Consider the following 25,655-nt stretch of genomic DNA (forward strand, 5'->3'; position numbering starts at 1 on the left):
TTGTTTACTGAACCACCCCCAACTGCCCTGAGGCAAGGGGAGGCTAATTAAATTATTCTGTTTTCCCAACAATCCACCCCTTCAGGGTCCTTCACCATACAATCTATTCATTGAGAATCTCCTGCAGTGTTCTTAACGAGGATAGATGACCCTCACATTCATATATTACACATTCCATCCCAGTCCCAAAAGTCTTTAGCTTGTTGCAGCAACAACTTTAAAGTCCAAAGTCCAAAGTCTCCTCTGAGACCAAAAGCAAAAATCCTTCCAGCCATGAACCTGTAAAGAGTCAAAAACAAAGTTGTCTGCTTCCAAGATACAGTGGGACAGACACTGGGTACACATTCCCATTCCAGAAGGAAGGAATAGAAAGGAAAAACAGTCCCCAAACAAATCCAAAACCCAAACAGGGCAAACGTTAAGCACACTGGGGCACTCAGACCCCGAAAGTGGTGGGCAGCCTTGTTCCTACAGCTCTGCCAAATGCAGCCCATTGAGCTGCTCTGGTGCCTGCAGCTTTTCTAAGCTGGTGCTGAACATTGCCAGCAGCCCCACAGTTCTGGGATCCTGGTGGCGGTCCCACCACCCTGGCTCCACTAGACATTTCCTCAGTGAGGGTTCTCTGTGGGGGCTCTGACCCCACTTTTCTGCTCCACATTGCTCTAGTAGATGACCTCCATGCAGCTCCATCCCTGCAGCAGGTCTCTGCCTGAGTGCCCCTGGCTTTTTCATACATCTTCTGAAATCCAGGTGGAGGCTGCCACGCCTCCACTGCTCTCACATACTGCTGGCCTGCAAACTTAACACAACGTGAACGCCAGCAAGGTTTTCAGCTTTTGCTCTTTGGAGGTGCTGAGGCAGGACTGCTGCAGCCAGAGCAGCTGGGATGCAGGGAGCAGTTTGCTGAGGGCAGCTGGGCCCCAGGTTTGTCCTCCAGGACAACTCAATTCTCATAGGATAAGGGGGTGCTATCTCAAACTTCTCAAATGTCCTCAGGGCCTGTGATGGGTGGTGTACCTATCCAGACTTCTCAAATGCCTTTAGGGCATTTTCCCCATTGTCCTGGTTTTTAGCATCTGGCTGCCTCACTGCCAAGATAATGTCTTTAGCAAACAGTTTATCTGCTTCACCCTTGCATTTTTCTCCTGCTCTCTGCTTTTCTACTTCATAGTTCAAACAGCTGCATTTGCCCAGTTCATCAAGGAGTGGCTGCCCTGCCCCTGTGCATATCTGCAGCTCTCCTGTAACCGCTGCCACTGAGACAGGCATATAGTAATGGAGACTAACTTTTCCACCTTTTCACCAGGTAAAAACATACCTGAAATTCTGCAGGGGTACCCATCCTTGGGTCATGTGCCCATCAGCATGTGGCACTCTTTTCTCAGGCTTATACAGCACCCAGCTGGCCATTGGGTTTAAGTGGCACCCTCCAAGCCTTTTGCCTTCAGACAAATGCAACATGCATTTACTACATCATCTCTAGAGCATTACACCATCCACACCTAGATCCCATAGCTGTAGCAGCCAGGGGCTCTCCCTGTTTTTGCTGCTTTACTGTCTCAATTTCTTGTGCACAACAGGTTGTGCCTAGAGATGCATGGTTTCCCCAACTCACCACTGGGTTGGTTGTCTTTCCTGGTGTGAGGGGCAGGAGTGGCCAGTCACTGCACATCATCCTCCAGGACATTTATCCATGCTTCCAACAACTCTGCTTTCTACCATAAATCTCAATCAGTTTTCAGCCATAGGACAGAGCAAATTCAAAAGTAGCCACATTTCCTCCTTTGTCCAAGGGCTTTTGGCTACTATAACTGCTCAGAATCCTGTTGCAGACTATGCCAATTTTAGTGCTAGGCTAATGTTGGAATCCTGTCGACATCACCAATTATCGAGCTAGGGCTGGATCTGGAGCTCACAGATCCCTCAGGCCCATTGTCCAGACTGGTTCATGAACTCTTCACACACAAGGCTGGGTCACCAGACCCCTCACACACCAGGCTGCATCACCAGACCCCTTTCATGCAGGTCTATGAACTAGGTAACCAGCAAACAGGTCCTTGGAAGCCATAGATTGGAAAGCATGGCTGTGTGGAGCAGCGTCCGCCCGAGGCAGTCACCAGCCAAACTGTGGTGCGATGCATGCACACTAACGCCACCCACACACCCACAATATGTTTACTGAACCTTTCCCAACTGGCCCTGAGGTGAGGGGAGCCTGATTAAATTATTCTATATTCCCAAAAATGACAATTGGGTCACATCACTAGCCAAACACCCCTGGTGAGCCAAATGCTGAGAGGAGGGAAATCTACAATGGGTGGTCAGCTATTAATCTCAGCTTTGTTTCACCATTTGTCTTGCCTTCATTATTCTCTGATATTGTCTTTAACAAAGGAGATTCTCAGACAGATACCATTTGTACCCTGCTCTTGGGTTGAACAATGACATCCTCTTTTCACAAAATTTGAGGCCCAATTTGTTACTAAGAGCTAGATATAATGAGGGGTGAAGTGTATTGAATGGCACAAGGAGTGGATACCATGAGGCACTAATTCTCTATTTAAGGTTCTCTCTGCTTCACTTATCTTGTTCCAGACCAGATATGTCTGGGTTCAGAAGAGTTTCTTGCAGGGGGCAATCGACAAGCATCTAATCTCATGCCAATGTCTGAGGCCTCTTGCCTTTTGTCCCAGGGCTTCCCAGTTGATGAGGAGCCAAGGTACATAGTGGACATCCAGGAATGCAAAATAGCTAGTGTGCTGTGGGGTGAGCCTCTGTTCCAAGACACAGGTGATAGACACAGTTTCTCAGAGGATAGCTCTGAAGATCAAGCAGGAAGTTAATACTTGGTGAAGGTGAACTCAGTAGTGCTCTCTTCTGCCACCTCTCCCTCCTGTTCTGCCCCATTTCCAGCATCCCTGACTCCTGCTCCCTGGGATTGCACTTCTTCATAAAGAAGTGGCAAGTATATGAGCCTCTGGCTCTGCTTTCTGGAGAACCCAGGTTTAAAAAAAAATGCAATGCACACACACACATGCACAGAGTTCATAATTTGGATGATTACACAAAATTAATCTACCCTCTCTTCCAGGAATATAGACACTTACCCTAGGTGATGAATGAGGAGCGTTAATCTAGGTTCCTCAGAGGACAGAGGATTTAGTGATTGCCCCCATACAACAATTTCTGTCCATAAAATACACAAAATAATTCTGATTCTTGTAGCACAATGAGTGAGAATAAACATGCATCATCCTGATTTCAGTGGGAATGTTTACTTTCCCCTGCAAGAAAGGCTTAAATTTTAGCAAAAGATCGTCAGGTCTTTGCTCAAGGACAAAACCCTGCCAGGGGCCAACAGCTGGGGCAGAAACAGAAAATGACCTCAACTGTCAAACTTCAGTTGGGGCATTAGCTCTTGAAGAATCATGGTGTGTACAGAAGGAAAAGGAAGATACAGTTACTAAAACATTGCTGCAAGATGAAAATCTCTTGATATCAGATTAAGACAGTTACTTTGTCAATAAATCTTTGTCTGGATATGGAAATAGAACATACTCCAGACTTTCAAGAGCATAGGAAGATTAGCTCTTTAGCCTCATTTAACCTTTACCTAAGAAGGTGAATGACTTTCAGATGATGCACAAGTTACTAGTGAACAATCTTTTCATAGCACTAAATCTAAGGTGTACAATCAGAAATGGAGCATTAAAGAATCTTTACATAAATGCCTCATGAAATACCAAAATAATTTTGTGTTAACAAGCATCCAGGTGCATGCATGCATGCACACACAAACACACACATCACAGGAAAGACAGCACTTCATTTAATGCTAAAAAAATGGACTATCTGCTATTTTAAAAAATAAGAAAACAGAATAGAATATCAGATTAAAAATACAAATATTCAATAACATGCAATATGTAAGTTTTTGTCTAAATATATATTGGACTCAATCCATGACATAGTCTCATCCAACTTCCCTTTCATTAATCTAACATATATTTACTGAGTATTCACCATGTGCAAGGCACAATTTAAAGCATGGAGGATGCATCTTTGAAAAAATGCAGGCAAAAATCTCTGTCCTCATGGAGCTTATATTCTAATGGAGAAGATACACAGCAAGCAAAATAATAAAGTACACAGAGGCTCCATGAGCAGCCCCCACCACCTTTGAGAAGGCAGGAGCACACTTGGGATCCTATGCAGGAGCCATGGGCAGCCATCCCACACACACCAGGCAGAAGCCAGGAGCATGCCCAAAACACCACTTCTGCATGGGTGGTCCACCAAGCCAATGCTGCTGCAAGGGTGGCTCACCACCACAGTAGCAGCCACAGCCACCATGCAGGTGGTCCACCACCCCCTGAACTGCACTGGCACACAGAGTCAGAAGCAGAGACCATAAAAAAAAGGAGGAAATCTCTCTCTTGAGAGCCTACTTTAGAATAATAGAAGAAGCAACTGCTCTACCAGATGAGCTGACATCAACAGAGATATACTAGAAATATGAAAAACCAAGAAAATATGACACCACAAAAGAACACAGTAATTCTCAAGCACCAGCCCCATAGAGCAGGAAACCCTTGAAATAACTGAAAAGGAATTCCAAGAAACAATGTTAAGGATATTCAATGAGTTATAAGAAGACAACATAATAAAATGAGAAAAAGTATCCAGGATAAAAAGGAGGAAATTTACAAAGAAATTAATACCTTAAAAAAGAATGTAGCAGAACTCCTGGAACTGAAGGATTCATTCAATGAAATAAAAAGCACAACTGAGAGCTTAAACATCAGGTTAGAGCAAGCAGAAGAAAGAACTTCTGATTTTAAAGAGAGTCTTTTCTAAATAATCCAAGTGGATAAAAAAATGAAAAAATAATTTTAAAAAATAAACAAAAAGTAAGAGAGCTAGAAGAAAGCCTTAAATGCACAAACATCCAAATCATGTGTATTCCAGAAGAGGAAGAGAAAGGAAAAGGCATTGAAAGCCTGTTCAATGAAATAATAATGGAAAACATCCCAGGCACAAGGAGAGACATGAACCTTCAAATCCAGGAGGCTCAAAGATCCCCAAACAAATTCAATCCAAAAAGATCACCTCCAAGACACATTATAGTCAAACTGGCAAAGCATAAAGACAAAGAGAATCCTATAAGCAGCAAGAGAAAAGTATCAAGTCACCTAGTCCCCATCAGGCTAACAGACTTCTCAACAGAAACTCTACAGGGAAGAAGAAAATGGGATGATATATTCAAAATACTGAAAGAGAAAAACTTCCAGCAAAGAATATTATACCCAGAAAGGTTACCCTTCAGAAATGAGGGGGAAATAGTTTATTTTCCAGATAAAAAACTGCAGCAATTCACCACCACATGACAAGCCCTGCAAGAAATCCTCAAGGAAGTCCTGTATCTGGAATGTGAAAAATGATAACCACTACCATGAACAAACAAGAAAGAACAAAACCCACCAGCAGAACAAAAATGTAAATGAGAAAGATAAAGAAACTAAATATTATCATCCACAAAACAAACAAACATCAAAGACAAACTCAAAAAGTGTAGAAAGTAAAAAAGATATTTAAAACATCCAAAACAAAAATTGACAATATACCAGGAGTGAGACAATACCTTTCAATAACAACTGTAAATGTAAATGTATTAAACTCCCCACTCAAAAGACACAGACTGACTGATTGGACTAAAAAACTAGTCCTAACTATAGGCTGTCTACAAGAGACTCACCTCACCTGTAAAGACACACACAGACTAATAGTGAAGGGATGGAAAAAGTATTACCATGCAAATAGAAACCAAAAATGAGAAGGAGTAGCAATTCCTAAATGGCACAGAATTGACTTTAAACCAAAAACTATAAAAAGAGACAAAGAGGACACTATATAAAGATAAGGGAATCTATCTAGCAAGAACACATAACAATCATAAACATAGATGCACATTACCCTTGAGCATCCAGATATATAAAGCAAACACTATTAGACCTAAAGAAATCAATAGACCCCAATAAGATAATAGTAGGGGACATGAACACCCCTCTCTCAGCACTGGACAGAACTTTTACGCTCAAAATCAAAAGAGAAACACATAATTTAAACTACATATTAGACCAATTGGACCTGAGAGATATCTACAGAACATTTCATCTAACAACTACAAAATAAACACTCTTCTCATCAGCACGTGGAATATTATCAAGGGTAGAATACATGTTACGTCATAAATCAAGTCTCAATAAATTTTTTAAAATATTGAAATCATTTCAAGTATCCTTCAGAACACATCAGATTAAAACTAGAAATGAATAACAAGCAAACCTCTGAAAACTAAACAAATAAACAGAAATTAAACATTAATTAGAAATTAAACATGCTCCTGAACAACCTATGGGTCCAAGAAGAAATTAAACAGGAAATCAAAAAATTTATTGAAACTAATGAAAATAAAGACACATCATACCATAACCTGTGGAATTCTGCAAAAGCAGTACTAAGAGGGAAGTTTATTACAACAAACACTTACATCAAAAGAAAACAAAGATTTCAAATAACTTAATACTACACTTCAAAGAACTAGAAAAACAAGAACAATTCAATATCCAAATTAGCAGATGGAAAGAAATAATTAAGATCAGAGCAGAACTAAATTAGAGATCTAAAAATGATACAAAATATCAATGAAACAAAAAGTTGTTTTTTTGAGAAGATAAACAAAATAGACTGAATCATTATGTCTGGACCAGGTGTACTGTAAGTGCCAAGTGCCCTAATGCCAGAGGGTGCCACTAAGAGTCAGGTACTTAATTACTAACTTAATTACTAACTAAGTTTTAAAGTTTTTGTGGTTCAGGACATAGCAGAATATTCCCCCTAAGATAAAAAGCAAGTTGCTCCATCTCCCAAATCTTATCCCCCCCAAAAATGGCATGGGGTAAGTCTTTCTGGATTTCTCAATATACCTTATTTTTTAGAGCAGTTTTAAGTTTACAAAAAAATTACATAAAAAGCATAAAAAGTAGAGAAAGTTCCCATATACCTCCTTCTCACCCACCCCCACACACAGTTTTCTTTATTAGTAATATATTGCATTAGTGTGGTATATTTGTTACAACTGATGAAGCTCCATAATGTTTTCCATATGCTGTACTATTATACAGTCCCACCAACAGTGTAGAACAGTTCCCTTTTCTCCACATCCTTGTCGCCATTTGTTATTCTCAGTCTTTTTGATAAGAGCCAGACTAACTGATCGAGATGATATCTCAGTGTGCTTTTGATTTGCATTTCTGTGATGACTAGTGATGTTGAGCATTTTTTCATGTGCCAAATGGACATTCATCTGTCTTCCTTTGAGAAATGTATATTTAGCTCCATTGCCCATTTTTCAGTCTGGTAATTTACCTTTTTTACTTTTAAGTTGTTTGAGTTCCTTGTGTATTTTGGGTATTAACCCTTTGCCAACTGCATAGTTTGCAAATATTTTCCCCTACTCTGTAAATTGCCTTTTTGCTCTGTTGTTTATTTTGCTGTACAGAAGCTATTTAGTTTGATATAATTCCACTTGTTTATTTTTTCTTTTGTTGCTTATGCTTTGGAGATCTGATTCTTAAAATCTTTGCCTGGTCCTACATCCTGAAGTGTTTTCCCTATCTTTTCTTCTAGGAGTTTTATAGTTTCAGGTCTTATACCTAAGTCTTTAGTCCATTTTAAGTTGATTTTGGTGTATGGTAACAGATATGGGTCTAGTTTCATTGTCCTATATATGGATATACAATTTTCCCAGCACCATTTACTGGAAGGCTGTCTTTTCCTCAGTGTATGTTCTTGGTGCCTTTGTAAAAGATCAGCTGGCTATAAGTACCTGGGTTCTCTATTCTGTTCCACTGGTCCATTTCTCTGTTTCTATGTCAGTACCATGCTGTTTTAGTTACTATAGCTTTGTAGTATAATTTGAAGTCAGGCTGTGTGATGCTTCTGGTTTTATTTATTTTCAATTTTTTTGTTCAGGATTGCTTTGACTATTTGCAGTACTTTTTTGTTTCATATGAATTTTAGGATTTTTTTTTCTACTTCTGTGAAGAATGTCATTGGTAATTTGATGGGGATTCATTGAATTTGTAGATAGCTTTAAGCAGTATGGACATTTTCCCAACATTGGTTTTCCCAAACTATGAATCAGAAATGTCTTTCCATCTTTTGGTGTCCTGTAATATTTTTTCAGCAGAATTCTGAAGTTCTCATTGTAGATATATTTCACTGCTTTGGTTAAATTTAAAATTATATTAAGTGAAATAAGCCAGGCATAGAAAGAGAAATACCACATGTCTTCACCTATAATTGGGAGCTAAGAAACAAAAAAAGAAAGACTGTGATAAAATGTTGAACTTTAAGAAGGAGAAAACAGACCTATAGTTACTAGAGGTGGGAAAGGGATGAGGGAGGGTGGATAGAGAGCTATTGGGTAAGGGATACAAAAAGTAATTATGATTTGTAATGATGAACATGCTAATAAGATTGATTTCATCATCAGATACTGTACGCAAATACTGATAATCAACTCTGTACCGCGTAAATATGTATAAATAAAAACAGGAAAAAGAAAAAGAAAATATAAAAAATCTTGACATTCATATGGAACAACAAAAGACCCCAAACAGCCAAAGCAATCCTGAGCAAAAAAAGAAGAAAGCCAGAGTCTTTATATTATATGACTTCAAATTATACTACAAAGCTACAGTAACCAAAACAGCATGATAGTGGCAAAAAAAAAAAGGCAGACATTTAGGCTAATGGAACAGTGTAGGGAACTGAAAAGTCAATACACAGACTTACAGCCAGCTGATATTTGACAAGGTCAACAGAAGCATACATTGGGGAAAGGGCTGACTCCTCAATAAACAGTACTAGGAAAACTGGACATCCATAAGTAGAAGAGTGAAACTAGACTTGTACCTCTTACCATATATGAAAATCAGCTCAAAATGGATTAAAGACTTATATATAAGACCCAAACCTGTAAAAATACTAAATGAAAACAGAGGAAACACTCCAGGAAGTAGGACTTTGCAATGACTTTATGAATGAGACCTCAAAAGCACAGGCAACAAAAGAAAAATTAAACAAATGGAATTATATCAAACTAAAAAGTTTCTGCATGACAAAAGAAAAATTTAATCGAGTGAAAAGGCAACCTACAGAAGGGGAGAAAATATCTGCAAACTATACATCAGACAAGGGATTGCTATCCAGAATATTCAAAGAAGTCAAACAACCTAACAGTAAAAAAATAAGTAACCTGAATAAAAAAAAATGGGCAAAGGAGTTGAACTGGCATTTCTCAAAGGAAGATATACAGATGGCCAACAGACACATGAAAAAATGCTCAACAGCAATAAGCATCAAGGAAATGCAAGTCAAAACCAAATTGAGATACCATCTCACCCCAGTTAGATTGGCCATCATCAAAGACACAGATAATAAATTCTGGTGGGGATGCAGAGAAGGAGAAACCCTCCTACACTGTTGGTGGGACTGTAAATTAGTGTAACCATTATGGAAAACAGTATGGAAGTCCTCAAACAACTACAGATAGAACTGCCATATGAACCAGCAATCCCACTGCTGGATATATACCCAAAGGAATGGAAATCCTGCGCTCCTATGTTTATCACAGCTGTCCAATAGCTAACAGTTGGTACCAACCAAAATGTCCATTGACCAACAACTGGATAAGAAAAATGTGGTTTATACACACAATGGAATACTACTGTGCTTATAAAATGGAATAAAATACTGCCATTTGCAGCAACATGAATGATCTTAGAGAAAATTATGTTAAGTGAAATAAGCCAGGCACAGATAAAGAAATACCACATGTCCTCACCTATAAGTGGGTGCTAAAAAAGATAAAGAAATAAAAAAAAAAAGAAAAGTACAATAATTTGTTGAAGTTTTAATAGATGAGAATGGAACTGGGGCCACCAGAGTTGGGAGAGGGGGAGGGGAAAGGGGAGGGATGTCACGGAGAATTTGGTAAAGATCCACAAAAAATAATTACATTGTAAACATAAATAAGTAAAATGCATTCTATGCAAAAATAAATAAATTTTTAAATATTTTAAAAATAAAAATGTATATAATAAGTTTCATTATAAGTAAATAATAATGTGAAAACTTCCAGGAGAAGGATAAAATAGGAAGGGATTTACAAATTCCAGAAAGGGAGTTGCAATTTTAAATATGGGATTCAGTGAGGCCTCAATGAGAAAGTAAGATTTGAGCAAGGTGTTGAATGCGGCGTGGAAAGTGTCTGGGAGCAGAGGATTCTTGACAAAAGAAACCGCCAGTACAAAGGCAGACTGTGTCGAAAATCATTGCGGTGGGAGAGGAGTGAACAACGGCAAACTCACAGAGAAGAAAGCTGAGAGGCCATCAGGCCAGGCTCTGTAGGGCCTTGGGAGCCAGGTTGGGTCTCTGGGTATTTCTCCCAGTGAAATGAAGAACCAGTGGAAGGTTCTAAGCAAAGCAGTAACAAAAATTGGCAGATTTTTATTGAATCTCTTTGGCATACCATGCTGAAAATAGATTGCAGGTGAAGAGCTGAAGCAGCAGACCAGCGAGGACATGATTGCAAGAATCAGACAGAAGTAACATGAGCTTGGATCAGAGCACGGCTGTGGTGAGCTACAAACAGATGGGATTCTAGGCACACTGATGAAAGAAGAAACAGGTTTTGCTGAAGGATTAGCTGTGAGTGAGTGAGAAAGAGATCAGGGATGACTCCAAGACTTTAGCTTAGAGCTACTTCAAAGATGCCTTTGAAGAAACCAGACAGAAATCCCTACCAATTGTGAACACTCTAAGAAATCTTACTTGTCTGGAAAGTGATCTGAGTATGCAGAACAAAAAATATCCCAGGTTCCATAAAACAGTAATTTAAAAGTTAATCCCAGCCAAATACTCATATATCCTGGAAAATTTTTGAACTTCAAGGGCATAGAAAAAAAATCTAAAAGCATCCAGGCACTAAACAAAAAGTGTTAACTACAAGGAAAAAAAAATCAAACTTCTCTTCAGCTCTAAATATAAGAAATCAACCAAGACACATGTAAAGAGTTTTGATGGGTAATGGATGTGATCCAAGAATTTTCTATACAACCAAGTGATCTTTTAAACATGGAAATGAGAAAAAGGCGTTCTCAGATATACAATGAAAGTCCTCAGAAAATATTCCAACTATGTAAACCTGCAAAAATTACTAGACTACATAAATATAAATTAAGGACAGGAATTCATAGTATTACATAACTTATATTTATGTTCACCTTTTTGGAATCTATAACAAAAAAATCTTAAATGCAAAAATTCACAAATATATGCTTGACATTGATATTATTAATAGTAAAAATTGGATAAAAACTCAATTCCAGAATTTGGGTCATGTCTTTATGGTGGCATACTATTGAGCCATTAAAAACTCTAATGCAAACTTTTAATACTTTGGGAAAATAATTATACTGTGATGTTTAGGAAAAAAAGAACATTGCAAAAATTTACATATGATATAATACCATGTAAAGAAAATGTATAACATTAAAAATGATTTGAAAAAAATCACAAAATATTAACAGTGGCAATTTCAGGACAGTGACACTATTTGTACCCTTTTTTGTCTCTTTTCTTTTACATTTCTGTATTTTTCTTATGTACCATTTTTAAAATGAGGAAGAAAAGAAGTGAAAATGTTAACACATTTTCTATTAGTATGACACCTGAAGGAGAGAAAACAAAGATTAAATATGCAAATAACAGCAGCTCATGGATATGAAGACCAAGCAAATAGAACAGAAACAGTAATCAAGGGTATAATTGAATACATCTAAGAAATTGAAAAGTCTAGAAGTTAAATGGGCTAATCATGCCTCACGTAAAAATTAACAAATATAAACCAATGTTAAGACAAATACTGATAAAATTCTTCAATTCTAATAAGGAATTTTCTGTCCTTTGATATACAACCCTCCCCCCACACACACAAAAAATAAGCAAGACAGAAAGACAGAAATGAGAGAGAAAGAAATGAGGGGTGTTGTTTTTCCAAAGCACGGTTGCTTTAGGCTTCTTTGTTTCAAAACATTAATGTCAGAATACAAAGGTATGATAGCCCAAGAATCCTTCAAGAAAAAGTTTGTGACCCAAGAATGCCAGGAATTGAACAAAGACAACTATTTATTTATATATGACGGAAACAGAGATACATGCCAAGACCTGAGAGCTTTTCCACTGAGTTACTTTATCTGTGAAGGTCCGTGGAAGGCGGCAGACAAAGTGTGAGGTGGAGGGTGGGCTGGGAGGGAGAACATGAGGAACCTTGCCTGAAAAGAGTGCTGAGGAACCTTACCTGCTGTGACGAACAAGTGTAATTACACAATCCTGAGAAATGAAAATATCATGAATGTGGGTGATTTATTCCTGAGAGAGACCAAAAGTGAATAGACTAAGCAGGGGAAATGTTGCTAATTAGCATAAATTAATTGTAGTTATTGTTGAAACAAATACAGAATTTTTTAAAGATATGGAGAGAAGTCTCATTTCAAATCTACAAAGTAAACTAATGGTGAACAGGAAGAGTCAAGGGAGAGAAAGGAGAAATAGGATATCTAAAAGTCTCAAAATTCCCTATTGTCATACAGAGAAATGCAAGACAAACTGCATGAGTGGAGATCATACAGAGACACACAGAGAGAGAGGTAGACAACATTCTTTTCACTAAATATCAGGAAGGATCTTGGCATCCAATGTTGGTTCTCAGTACTGAATATTTTTGCATTGCCTATACCTCAGGGAGAAATTGCTTAGATGGCCTAAGGGACACAGAGGTCACAGGAAGCCCCTTGCCAAGATGGCCAGATCTGAGGGTTCGGGCCAATATGTTAACAGCTGAAGTATAAGGAATGGGGCCTGAAATACATTTGAATAAAAACTATATGAGTCCTTGTAGAGGTTCTAGATACCACTCAATGCACTGTAGATTTTACAAAGGGCCTTAACATACATATTTGATTTCAACAATCCCATGAAGCAATAGTAACTCCTACATTACTCAAGAAAACTGTGACCCAACAAATCTTCAGCAGCTCCTGGCTTCAGTTTCTGGCCTCAGATACAAATCCTGGTGCTTCTATTACTCTTGCATCCATTTGCTGCAAGAGAAGGACATGTACCCCTCATCATTTTCCAAGCCTGAGGAGAGATTCCCTAGATTTTCTACAATGGTGGAATAATTGTCATCTACTACAATTTACCAGTGGGTCAAATGTACCCTAGCTCCACAAAATAAGGAGCAGCACACATAGAAATTGGACATGACAGACTCTCCTGTACGTGAGCTTTTGAGGCTCTATCTACTCTCAATTGGCTGCTGCTGGAGAGATAGCTACACACCCAGGCCTCAACCAAGTTGATAAATAGCTCTTCATTCAATCCAGTACTGGTAGTCAAAATAAAGTATGTAACAAGGCCTAGATTTCTCTCAGAAAAGGATGACAGCCTCCCCTAGGTCTAAATCTGTGTTACCCAATACAATGGCCACTAACTGCAGGTGGCTGTTGCACTTGAAATGTAGCTGGTTTGAACTGAAATGAGCTGTGTTAAACACACTAGATTTCAAAGACACAGTACCCCCCAAAACATAAAATATCCATTAATAGTTTATATTAATTACATGTTGAAATGATGACATTTTAAGTATAACATGTTAAATAAAATATATTATTAAAGCCAATTTAAGCTGTTTTCTTTTTCTTTTACTTTTTTTAATGTGGCTACTAGAAAATTTTAAATTACCTACATGGCTCACATTATATTTCTATGAGTGCTGGCCTAAATGGTTCCTGATAGATTATTGATAAGAACAAATAGACATTTCAACATGTTTGTCACGTCTAACATACAGAACTGTGACTCTCAGACTTGCGCTCTCATTAGAATCACAAGAGGGATGGTTAGACAAAGATTGCTGCTCACCCCCCCCCACCCCAAAGTGTCCTACTCAATGGGTCTGCAGTGGGCCCAAGGAATTGCATTTTTAGCAAGTTCCCAGGTGACACAGATGCCACTGGGCCAGGGATCACAGTTTGTGTTACAGCACATGGTCAAATTTACACCACTACCTCCAGTGGTTTAAGAAAAAGGTTTCTTTGGATTGTGTAGTTCTTCTGTTTAGCCAACATAAAATTTATTTAAAGGGAAAAAAAAGAAAGAAAAACAACCTTTCAGTGTAGACCATTCACAAATTTATTCTGGAATCTCACAATGAATGTGATTAAGGTCATAAGCCACTATCTAGCATTCTGCAGGCTATTACTAGGTAAACTGCTGCCAAAAAAAAATTTTCCATTAATCTAGAATAACATAGAAAATGCTTACAGCAAGAGCAGGCCAGATTTAGTGCTCAGATTGCAAAAGCTGTTGTACGCTGACACTGAAATATAGAGATAAAAGAAGGCAGCTTCTCCTTTTTATTCCAATGGACTTCTTATTAAAACTTGAACTTCTAAACACACACTAAATCTATTTCTCTCCACTGACACAAGTCTGGTGGCCTGGCATATTGCTGAGTACACGAGTTTTGTTTTTTAGACTTGCCTAGGTCAAAATTTCACTCTCCTTTTCATCATAGCCTGAAAAGTTATTGCAGGTTCTGGATTGTCCCTTTTCCTAATGGGGAGCTAGGGCATATTGGAGAAGTAGTGTAAGATGGATTTGTTCACTGATGCTAAGAGAAACTCATCCCAAATGGTGACTGAGGTCAACTGCAGGGAAGTACAATAGTGGGCCCGTTGAGGGTGTTACAATAGATCATCTCCACCAATTATTTCATTGGACTCTACATTATCTTTATTTTGTATCATTAAAGGATTTTAAATTTTTGTGTTATTTTTGTGACATTATAAAGCTAAGCTCTGATAAAGTCAGAGGACACAGACTTGCCATCTGTATCTCTCACCAGGATATGGTTGCATTCATTTTATAGGTTAGGAATAATTTTATGTTTATACTTTAGTTTGCCTAGTTACTTCTCAATGAAATTCATTTCCAAAACTCCATGCCTAACTCACCAGAATTCAGTAATATAATCTTGCCGATTTAAACATTTACCTGCTATGATCTCAATAAACATAGACTACACCCACAGATGCACCCACTCAGTGAGCTCAGCAGAGGATTACAATACACCCCTTTAAAAGTCAGAATCCCATTGGCTGTGTTGATTAGTACTTAGAATTTTAATTTTACCAGTTTGATAGATGATCATAATTCCTGGGGTTTTAAACAAATATTCTCTAAAGAATATACGAATACAGTATCAATTCATAAGAAACATACAAATGAAAATATTCATTTACCACTCCCCATTCTAATAGCATTATCTTTCATAGAGGCAAATACTGTTATCATTTTCATGTAAATTTTTCTGATTACCTAATATTTGTTTAGATACATACCTGTACATATGCAAATACTTTTTTGCTTTTATATAAATGGGGTTATACTCTACAGATTTTTTTGGAATTGTTTTTTTGTTTGTTTCTTAAGAATAATATTTTAATGTTTGGGCATCATTTCATACCTTTCTGAGAACAGAAAAAAGAATACATGTGTGTTTGTGTGTGTGTGTGTGTGCATGCGCACACAAGCCTACAAGTGTGTATCAGTCTCTACCACTAAAAAGTACTTCACAGTATGGATGTACCATTATGAGGGTACTTTAAAAAGTTCATGGAAAGATTTCTGTTATCTTTTCATTCTGTTTCTCCACGAACTTTTTGAAGTACCCTCATTTATTAAAGCATTAAATTCGGCATCCCTCCATGATAAAGACTCTCCACAAATTAGGTATAGAAGGAAGTATCTCAGCACAACTAAGGCCATATAAGACAAACTCACCACCAATATCATCCTGAAGGAGAAAAACTGGAAGGTTTTCCCTTAAGAACAGGAACAAGACAAGGATGCCCACTCTCACCACTCCTATCAACATAGTATTGGAAGTACAAGCTGGCGCAATCAGGTAAGAGAAAGAAATAAAGTGCATCCAAATTGGAAAAGACGAAGTGAAATTGTCACTATTTACAGATGACATGATCCTTTATACAGAAAAACCCTTAACCTCTGCCAAAAATCTCCCAGAGCTCATAAATGAATTCAGTAAAGTCACAGGACACAAAATCAATACACAAAAATCAGTAATGTCTTTAAACACCTACAGTGAACCAGCAGAAAAAGAAATCAAGAAAGCAAGCCCATTTACAACAGCTACCAAAAGAATAAAATACCTATTTTATTAAATAAATTTAACCAAAGAGGTGAAAGATTGCTACAATGGGAACTACAAAACACTGCTAAAAGAAATTAAAGAGGACACAAAAAGATGGAAAAATATTCCATGTTCATGGATTGGAAGAATTAACATTGTGAAAACATCCATACTACCCAAAGTGATCTACAGATTCAATGCAATTCCAATAAGAATACCAAAGACATTCTTTGCAGAAATTTAAAAAAAAAAAAACAATCTGGGCCGAGCCCGTGGCGCACTCGGGAGAGTGCGGCGCTGGGAGCGCAGCGACGCTCCCGCCGCGGGTACGGATCCTATATAGGACTGGCCGGTGCACTCACTGGCTGAGTGCCGGTCACGAAAAAGACAAAAAAAAAAAAAAAAAAAATCTGAACATTCACATGGAACAACAAAAATCTCCAAAGAGCCAATGCAATCCTGATCAAAAAAAATAAAACCAGACAGCTTACACTATCTGACTTCAAATTATACTGTAAAACAATAGTAACCAAAATAGCATGGTACTGGCATAAAAACAGACTCTTGGACCAGTGGAACAGAATAGAGAACCCAGACATCAACCCAGGTACTTATAGCCAACTGATCTTTGACAAAAGCACCAAGAAAATGCATTGGGGAAAGGACAGCCTCTTCAGTAAATTGTGTTGGGAAAAATGGATATCCATGTGTAGAAGAATGAAACTAGACCCATATCTCTTGCCATATACCAAAATCAACTCAAAATGGATTAAAGATTTAAGTAGAAGTCCTGAAACTATAAAACTCCTGGAAGAAAACATTGGGGAAATACTTCAGGAAGTAGGAATGGGCAAAGACTCTATGAATAAGACTCCAAAAGCACAAGCAACTAAAGAAAAAATAAACAAATGAGACTATATCAAACTAAAAAGGTTCTGCACTGCAAAGGAAACAATCAACAAAGTGAAAAGACAAGCTACAGAATGGGAGAAAATGTCTGCAAACTATACGTGCAACAAAGAATTAATATACAGAATATACAAGCAACTTAAACAACTTCACAGTAGAAAACACAAATATTCTAATTTAAAAATGGGCAAAGGAGCTTAATAGATATTTTTCAATGACATACAAAAGGCCAACAGGTACATGAAAAAATGCTCAATGTTGCTAATCATCAGGGAAATGCAAATCAAAACCACATTGAGATATCACATCAACCCAGTTAGACTGGTTATCATCAAAGAGACTGAGAATAACAAATGCTGACAAGGATGTAGAGAAAGGGAATTGTTCTATTCTGTTGGTGGGACTGTAAATTAGTGCAATCATTATGGAAAACAGTATGGAAGTTTCTCAAACAACTACAGATAGAACTGCCATACGACCCAGCAATCCCATTTCTAGATATATACCTAAAGGAATGGAAATCATCACGTCAAAGGGATACCTGCATTCTCATGTTCATCGCAGCTCTATTTACAATAACCAATATATGGAAACAACTTAAATGTCCATCAGTGGATGACTGGATAAGGAAATTATGGTATATATACCCAATGGAATACTACTCCACCATAAAAAGAATGAAATTTTGCCATTTGCAGCAACACAGATGAGCTTGGAGAAAATTATGTTAAGTGAAATAAACCAGACACAGAAGGAGAAATAATACCACATGTCCTCACTCATAAGTGGGTGCTGAGAAAGAAGGAAAGACAGAAAGACAAAAAACAGGAAGAGAGAGAGAGAGAGAGAGAGAAACCACAATAATACATTGAAATTTTAGGAAGAGAGGACAGACCTATGGTTACTAGAGGTGGGAAAGGAGGAGTGGGAGGAGGAGGGAGTTAGGGAGAAATTGGGGAAGGGACACAAAGAATAATTACAATTTGTAATGATGAACATGCTAATAATATTGATATGATCATCACATATGGTACACAAATACCAGTAGTCAACTCTGTATCCCACAAATATTTATAATCAATTTCTTTCAATTAAAAAATAAATTTTTTAAAAGCATTAACCATTATTAATTATGAATCTATTCCCTTATTGATGGGCATTAATTTTCTCTACAATATTTCTCTATTTCTAACTAAGTTATAATGAACATTGTTGTGAATTATGTGAATACTTTCAAAAATAGAAAACTAGAAATGGAATCATACATGGGTTTTGTTTTGATGGATATTGAAACTGCCAAGTTCTTCTTCAGAAAGACTGAACAAATTTGTATACTTAATATCAACATAGCCATATCAATATTGGATGTTATTTATTTTTGAAATATGATGCACCAAATATGCATACATCATTTTGCCACAATGTCAGAATAACAATTTCATCATGTACTCTATTCTAGTCAATCTCTCTACATATCTGTCCCTGTGCCAATACCACATTCTTTAAACACTATAACCATTTAAATTGTGATTGTTTCTCTTTTTAAAAATTTTCTTCCCTATTCTTTTGATTACTGAGTCTTCTAGATCAATTTTTAAATTGGATTGCAGGGATCTAATAAAAAATTTCTTTGAAATCTTTACTGGCATCATGTTGAATTTATAAGTTTATTTGGAAAAAAATTAAAATTCTTATTCTATTTATGAACATGATACACCTCCCTGTATTCATATTTCTTTACACTATAATTCATTAGATTTATTCCAGCATGTGAATGTATGTAGTCATTGCAGCTCTACCACTTAATGCTCTTGACCTTAGATAACTTACGTTTTCTGTGCCTCGATTTTCTCATTTATGAAATTGATATACTTGCTACAAAAGTAAATGTTAGTATAAAATTATGAATTTCTAAAAACCATGCCTACACTTCCAGATTCATTTTTAATGTTGTGTGTCAAGCTATATTTTCTTCTTAATATAGTTGACAAAGGTTTATCTATATAATTGGTCTTTTCAAAGTACCACATTTTGTTTTATTGATCAAGAATTCCTTCTTATTGTTCTTTTCTGTTTTTATTGACCTTTGCTCTTATCTTTGGCACTTCCTTACCTTTCCTTTCTCTAGATTTGTTTTGCTCATCTCTTCCTGTAGTCTGGAGTTGAGCACTTGGTTCTAACACACAGCTGCCTCTCATAGCAAGGATTTCTGGGTGTTCACATGCGTATTGTACATATTTATATATTTATTCAGGTAATACTACTATTCTACGTTGTATGTACTGTTATTATCACAATTTTAGAAATGACAAAACTGAGAGACTATGTAACTTGTTCAAGATCACACAAAAAAGTAAGTGGCAAATAAATGGCAGGCTTGTTTGGTTTCAGGGCAGGGTCCACATGCTTGGCTGTTTGGCTTTTGAGTCCATGTGATTGGCCACTGCACTATTCTGCTTCTGAATACTGCCTTAGCTGTACCCCCCACTAGTTTTTTAATGAAATTTTGTCATTTTTACTAATTTCTAAAAGTTCATTCATTTTTCTTTCTTTTTAATGCTAGATATATTTAAGGTTTTGGGTTTTGTTTTTTTGTTGTTATTGTTTAATTCCAAAGAGACAGACTAGGAGGGGGATGACATTTTATGTTTGTTTTTACCTATCTTTGTTGTAATTACTAAGATTAATACATTGTTTTAAGTGAATACTATACTTTCATATATGATTTTCTCTTTTGAAATCTAAAATTGCCTTTCTTGCCTAATAAAATATTATTTGTGGTAAGTAATTGTATTTTAAATTGTATTTTAAATGACTACATATTGTACATTGGGTACAAGCAGATATCACACTTGCTGTTTTGTTGATGTATTCATAGTACTTTCATGTTGCTCGTGTGTTTGTTCTGTCAATTTTGAGTAAAGTATATTTATCTTACACACTGTGAATATGTCATTTTTGACTTGTATTTTAATACTTTCTTCTATATTTTAAGTTTATACACACCATTTAATAAAAGTTTGACTCATTTTTAAGGTAAATTGAATATTTTACCAACATAAAATATCTGCTACCACTTTAAGTAGTTTGGGCTTTCCGTGTGTGTGTGTGTGTGCGTGCGTGCGTGCGTGCGTGCGTGTGTGTGTGTTGTCAAACTTGTTTTCCCTTTTGTTTAAATTAGTCAAAAAAGACAAATCTCTTCTTGTTTCTTTATTTGGAAAGGTTCTCCAACATTTATTGTAGGTATATTTCTTATACACTCTAGCTAATTTTTAAAAAGTGGTCTCTCTTTTTTTTTAACTGAAATTTAATTAACTTGCATTTATGTGGTTACGAATATGTATTTGTTTCTTTCTCTCCTTAACCTCCATTCTCTTACATGTATTTGGTTACAAATATGAGCTTTCTTTCTTCTCTCCTTAACCTCCATTCCCTCCATCTGAAACTCCCAGCAGATAACTCATGCTGAGACTTCTAGATTCACCCTCATACCTGCAATCTTAAATTTTAACCTAGTTTTTCTTTTTGCTCTACAGTCTGGGGCAATTCTTCAGTATCTCCTACAATACTATATTTTTTTCTGATATATCCATTTCACAAATTATATGCTGACATTTTAAAGAAATAACATGTTTAATTTCTAGGACTAATCTTGATCTGTGATTATTCCTTTTTAATGGCATCTTTTTCATTTCATGGAAGTATAATCCTCTCAAATATCTTCAAAAGTATAATGTGAAATATTTTTAACTTCTCTGTATTCTCTCTGTTGTGTCTGAAATCAGTCTATTTGTGTTTTTCTGTTTTGTTTTGTTTTGTTTTGTTTTGTTTTGATCCTACTATTTAATGCTTTTGATTTTCTTCAACAGTTTGCATTTTCTACTTAGGTATAAAGGCCTAACATTATATCAGCAGCCAAATAACTTTTTTCTGAAGTTGTGTAGGTTGGTTTTCTCAGCTAATATTCTCCTGGAATTGGTTTGCTAACTGCTGATTGATAGGTTTCTCCTTAGTACATATGGGAGGGAAGCCAGCACCTAGGGTGGGATTCCAGATGTGCAAAAGAATGAAATATTTATTCTGTGTTTCAAGAGTTACAGTAAGTTTTATTCCTTAGGAGAACTGAAACTCAGAGCCTTCTTTCTTTTTGTCCTTTCTATATATAACATGAAGGTATTGAATTATCAATTTCTGGTCTGAATTCCTTCAAGCCCATACTCAAAATAAAGAAGATGGTTCACTTTTGCTGTGCAGTTGTCGGTCTGTGCCCAAACATTGACATTATGTGTGTGCTCGTGTGACATGCGTTTGCATTGCCAGGGAGGGATAACAGGCTGACTTCTGGCCCCACTGCCACAAATTCAGTTTTGTAATCAATTACCCAAAAGATCATCTTGGGGCAACCCCCTGCTCTTTTTGTTTGTTCACTCTGATCTTAGGACTTCTCTGAATTTGCTCTTAGATTAAAGCAGTTTTTCAGCTTGTTTTTTGAGCTGTAGTATTGCTGCATCTATGAATTCCATTCCATTTGCTTTCTATATTCCAGGAATTCCTCTTAATTTTGTTCTGGTGTTGGAAACCCTTCTTATTATTACAAAATAAAGATTTATTCTTTACAGGCCAATATCCTTGATAAATATAGATGCAAAAATCCTCAATAAAATTCTAACTAACAGAATAGAGCAACACATACATAAAATTACACACTGAGATCAAGTGGGATTCATGCCAAGAAGGCAAGGTTGGTTCAACATATGCAGATCCATAAATGTGATACACCACATCAACAAAATCAAAGACAAAAGCCATATGATCATCTCTACAGATGCTGAAAAAGCATTTGACAAAATTCAACATTTGTTCATGATAAAGGCGCTCTATAAATTGGATATAGAAGGAAAGTATCGCAACACAATTAAAGCCATATGTGGCAAACCCACTGCCGATATTATCCTGAATGGGGAAAATTTGAAAGCTTTTCCTTTAAGAATAGGAACAAGACAAGGAGGCCCTTCTCACCACTTCTATTAAACATAGTGTTAGAAGTACTAGCCAGAGCAATCAGGGAAGAGAAAGAAATAAAGGGCATCCAGATTGGAAAAGATGAAGTTAAACTGTCCCTGTTTGCAGATGATATGATCCTATATATAAGAACAACCTAAAGACTCTACAAAAAACTCTTAAAGTTGATAAATGATCTCAGCAAAGTTGAAGGATACAAAATCAGTGCACAAAAATCAGTAGCATTTCTACATTCCAACAATGAACTAGCAGAAAAAGAAATCAAGAAAGATAGCCCATTTACAATAGCCACCAAAAAAAATGAAATACCTAGGAATAAAGCTAACCACGGATGTGAAAAATCTGTATGAGAATTATAATTATAAACCACTGTTGAGAGAAATTAAAGAGGACACAATAAGATGGAAAGATATCCCATGTTCTTGGACTGGAAGAGCATTCAACATTGTGAAAATGTCTGTACTACCCAAAGTGATCTACAGATTTGATGCAATCCCCATCAAAATTCCAATGACATTTTTTTCAGAAATGGAAAAAACAATCCTAACATTCATATGGAAGAACAAAAGACCATGAATAGCCAAAGAAATCCTGACCAAAAAAAATAATAAAGCTGGAGGCATAATACTACCTGACTTTTAGCTATACTACAAAGCTATAGTAACCAAAATAGCATAGTACTGGTATAAAAATAGACACATGGGCCAATGGAACAGAATAGAGAACCCAGAAGTCAACCCATACACCTACAGTCATCTTACCTTCAACAAAGACACCAAGTCTACACACTGGGGAGGAGACTGCTTCTTCAGCAAATGGTGCTGGGAAAACTGGATATTCATATGTAGGAGAATGAAATTAGACCCATACCTCTCACCATATACCAAAATCAACTCAAAATTGATTAAAGAATTAAATATACATCCTGAAATAATAAAACCCCTGAAAGAAAGCCTAGGGGGAACACTCCAGGAAGTAGGATTGGTTAAAGACTTCATGAATATGACCCCAAAAGCACAGGCAACCAAAGGAAAAATAAACAAATAGGCTTATATGAAACTAAAAACTTCTGCACAGCTAAAGAAAGAATTAACAGAGTAAAAAGACAACCAACAGCATGGGAGAAAATATTTGCAAAATATGCATCTGACAAAGGATTAATATCCAGAATATACAAGGAACTCAAACAACTTAACAGTAAAGCAACAAGTAACCCAATTTAAAAATGGGCAAAGGAACTGAACAGGCATTTCTCAAAGGAAGATATATTTCATGGCCAACAGACCCATGAAAAAATGCTCACTGAGGAGTAGTTAGCACACTATTGTTATGATTTTCATTAACAATAGCAATTCATAGACCAATTTCACTCTCCACCTTGTGAACAGGCTTAAGATACAGCTTCTGGTTATAAAGCTGGCAACACTAAAGTGTGAGGAGACAGAGAAAGGGGGAAATTGCTGGCCAGATTGAGGGAACCTGTGTCAATGACCAGGGTCCCCAGGGCCCACTTTGTCCCTTTCCACTCTCCAGGGCCTTTGTCTGCTCTTCTTCCAAGCTACCCTGCTTTAAATAAAAAGCCAATGTAAACCCTAGAATTCAGTGTCCCCTGGGCATCAGGAAGACTATTGTTACCATTCATACATGTGAGGAGTTTCTTTCTTTAGAGAGAGCATCATCTGCTCATTTCCTGATTATTAATGGCCATTAACTTTTGATGCCAACACACATTAACCCATTATTTGGAGCCAGCTGCTTCATCCTCATGCTAATGGCTTTTCAAAGAGCCAAGTGGCATTTTTAGAGCAGTCAGAAATTACCTAGCACATGGCAGGAAAGGATACCTCTGCCCTCTCCTGCCTTCTGTTTGCCTCTTGTGATTTATAAGGAAGCACAGGAGTCTCCTGGAAAGATAATTCAAATTTTCCATGTGTCCAGTAGTCATGTGAGACACCAAAGTGCAATGTCAAAGAGCAGTGGCCAGCCTCCTGAAAGCAAGTGCCTCCGAAGTGAATATGACACAATAAAATAGTATTCTCTTTCTCAGAATTTTGCACAGCCCTTTAGAATAAAACTACTTCACTAGCATGTTGGCTCGTGGAAGTAAGCTGTCAATGCCACCTCATTAGTAAGGAAACTAACCCAAAACTTGGCCAGCAATGGAACTCTGCTTCCTCTTCCAAAGAGAAGCAAGGTGGCAAGTCTGAGGCAGACAATTCCGAAGTGTTGATTAGTTCCCATATAATCTTCAGCCAACGCTTCCAAAGAATTCTCAGAGACAGAGCTTTGCTCACTGATGACACTGAAAAATTGTGTGAAAAGAAAATAAAAAGGAACTTAGCCTAAGCAGTTCAGCATTTGTTTGTTGCCTCTTTCGATAAGAAAGTGTGGCACAGTGTGAGTAGTGTTGGCCACAGGCCAGGGAACACCACAGAAACATGGAGCAGTGCCCAGAAATCAAATCCAAAGGGGTGAGCCTGTGAGAAGCAGTAGGTTAGCAGTCTGCTGTTAAGAGGAGCCCCAGCTGTTTTGGGTGCAGGGAGGCCTTGAAGGTCCCTGGAAATGTTCCTGAAGATAAACCCCTGAGTTGTAATCAAAAATCTGTGTATATGTGCATGTTCTTGGGGAGAATTCCATCTCTTTTATCAGATTCTCAAAGTGATCCAGGATTGAAATCCAAGGAGAAAAAGAAAGGAGGAAGTAGAGAAATGGAATTCAAAAGCTTTGGAAAAGGAGGACAAGTTTAAAGCCCATTTTTGCATGTTAGACTTGAAAATCCACTACATATTTTAGAATAACCAGCCCTCTGTGCTTTGAAATGACTTAAGATTCTTCAGCCACACCCACCATCCTCCTTAAAATGCTTGCTCAAAATTTATTTGTTTACAATTTATCCTTCTACCAAATCAGGCTAAATATTCTTGTTTTTCCTCCTTTTTATATCTGCATGTAGTCATGCACCAATCCCAATAGGGTAAGACCTTTAAGTCTTAGTACTCGAGCCACCTTTTGGACTTTTGCTGAGGTCATTTCAAGCTACCAACATCGCTCAACACTGAAGGTTCAAAAACTTCATCTTCCTGCTGAACTACCAAGTTGCCCCTCCCAGCATTTCAAAAGAACATCACTCTGGTCACAGCCAAATTCCCAAATAATCAACTATCCTTTGCGATTATGCAGAAATTATCCATTCTTTTACCTTACTTTTTCCTTCTTGCATGCATCAGCTGGAATGTTTTAATCAGATCAGTAGTGGTTTCTTTCTTCCCACATTTCCAATTTTAACCTTGTCCTTGATTTCACACTTGACACATATTTACGGAGTGACTGTTAGACATTCTGCATCTAGGCATTGTGTCATTCACACCTTGGAAAAACA

This window comes from Cynocephalus volans, chromosome 1 (genome assembly GCF_027409185.1).
Source record: "Cynocephalus volans isolate mCynVol1 chromosome 1, mCynVol1.pri, whole genome shotgun sequence".
Classification (NCBI taxonomy): domain Eukaryota; kingdom Metazoa; phylum Chordata; class Mammalia; order Dermoptera; family Cynocephalidae; genus Cynocephalus; species Cynocephalus volans.